This window comes from Otolemur garnettii, unplaced genomic scaffold (assembly GCF_000181295.1).
Source record: "Otolemur garnettii isolate 467f Iridium unplaced genomic scaffold, OtoGar3 scaffold00003, whole genome shotgun sequence".
NCBI classification, from domain to species: domain Eukaryota; kingdom Metazoa; phylum Chordata; class Mammalia; order Primates; family Galagidae; genus Otolemur; species Otolemur garnettii.
Window position 1 is genome coordinate 45,419,211 of NW_003852398.1, and position 2,255 is coordinate 45,421,465.

The window sequence follows — 2,255 nt, forward strand, 5'->3', positions numbered from 1 at the left end:
TCAAAATCAATAATGATGTCTCTACCTCTATATTTTAGCTACAGATGAGGCAGCTGACCTTCTCCCCACTCTGGAGACACTCTTCTCTCTTGGTCTCCCCACACCACACTCCACTGGTTTTCAGATTACTTTCTTAGTGGACTCTTTGTTCTTACTTCCTTGCTCTCTCCTCTACCTGACTTCTAAATGATGAAATTCCTTGATAACCAGTCCTGGACCATTCAGATTTGCTCAGCATACACTGTCTTTTCATAGTAGACCTACCTGATTCTGAGCCTTTAAATGCATCCATATTTTGTGAAGCTTACATATCTTAGCACAGGGGTCCTCAAACTTTTTAAACAGGGGGCCAGTTCAATGTCCCTCAGACCATTGGAGGGCCGGACTGCTGGCCCCAGGATGAGTCAGCTGCTAAGCAGGATAGGCAGCGGTGGCAAAAACATCAGGTGGTCCGGATAAATGTCCTAGGTGGGTCACATGTGGTCTGTGGGCCGTAGTTTGAGGACGCATGTCTTAGCATATGTATTTCCAACTCTGATCAATGTTTGTAGTCCACCCTCGATTCCTGCTGTCATCTCCACATTGATATTTAATATGCCTTTTAACCTTGGCATGGCCAAATTTACACCTTGATTTCCACCTTGGTATTGTCTGCCCTGACTGTTCTCTCTCTAGTCTCCACCAACTCAGTACATGACAGCATCATTCACTGGGTTTACTCAAGAGAAGACGGAGATACTCTTGATTCTATTCCCTTTTGCCAAACCAGGAATTCCTACTGGTTTTATCTCCAAAATTTATCTGTAAGTCATCAATTTTGTTTTAATTCCCCTGCTACAACTCTTGTTCCCCTATAATTCATTTTCCAGAGAAGGTCAGAGAGAGCTTTCAAAAACAGTAATCAGATCATGGTTGCTTCGGCAGCACGTATACTAAAATCGGAATGATACAGAGAAGATTAGCATGGCCCCTGTGCAAGGATGACATGTAAATTTGTAAAGTGTTCCATATTTTTAAATACTTGTGATTAAAAAAAACAGTAATCAGATCATATAACATTTCTGTTTAAAAAACTATTAGTGGCTTTCTACTCTTCTTGCAATAAAATTCCCACATTTGCCTCTAGGGCCTTGTGAGGTGTGAGCCCTGCCTCCCATTCCAGCACTCTCCCTATTGTTCAGTATATACCAGGGAGCCTGGCTTTCTTCCTCTTCCACAAACACACCAACCATCACCCCCAGCCACAGCAGGATCTTTACCAACCACCTTATTCAAAGTAGTCTCTTGCCATCACTTTCTATCCCATCACCTCATTTATCACCTTCCCTGCATTTTTCAAGACTTATAATTATCTTTTTTTGTTTGTTTTCTCATTTGTTTAACTCTCCTTGAATAGACCTTAAGTTTCACAAGGGCAGGGGTCTTGATGTCCTGTTCACCTTTGTGTCCCCAGCACCCAGCACAGTAAAGAGCACAGAGTAGGCACTCAATAAATATTTGCTTAATGAACAAAATGAATGAAAAGAATGGATGAGACCACACAATTCTTGCTAAAAGTTCTCATTTATACAACACGTATTTGTTACGGAACCACAAAGCAGACAATTTAGGTCTTGCATGGGGCAATGATGGTGTTCAGCATAAAAATAATCGGATCTTGGATACAGAACTAAATTGTAATTAAATCCAGAAGTGCATCTTTTTCTCCAGTTAAGCTAAAGACTGATCTTTTGCCATTATCTCTAGCACAACTACAAATATCATAAAACTTGTATATAACATTAGGTGCTTTTCCAATGGTTTCTTAAACTAATTTTGCTACATGAAATCAAATATAATAAATGAGTAGCCAGCATACTATATGCCTTACTCCCAGATTAGAAGGCAAAGCGTTGTGCAGTGCTATGGCAAAGGCTAACTGCACTGTCAATGATTTGCTTTTAGCATTATGGATGGCTAATGTTCTAACACTTAATTTAGAGAGGGGGGTGCATTATTCCTATCTGCTGAAACAGAGAATGCAAACAGAGCTAGGCAGCCAAGACTGTGTGACAGGACCAATATGTCAAGTAACCTACAACACGAAACTCCCATTTCTAAGTCCTCCCTTCTCCAGACATCCAAATTCATGCCAATCTCTTCTTTCCATACCTTATTTCTTAATTAAAATATCTTCACAGGAAAATATCTGATGACTCACCCTCCTGCTATTAACAATTATAGTTAAAATAAATGAATAAATAAATCAATAAAAA

The 2,255-nt window shown here is 39.8% G+C and overlaps 1 protein-coding gene and 1 non-coding gene across 2 annotated transcripts in view; one reads left to right on the forward strand and one right to left on the reverse strand.

Annotated features, from left to right (window-relative positions):
* CHSY3 (chondroitin sulfate synthase 3) overlaps positions 1-2,255 on the reverse strand; it is a 271,643-nt gene that overhangs the window by 136,104 nt on the left and 133,284 nt on the right. The window lies entirely within an intron of this gene.
* Positions 913-1,015, forward strand: LOC111727310. The gene has a single exon (XR_002774883.1). It is a non-coding gene; the product is annotated as a U6 spliceosomal RNA (small nuclear RNA).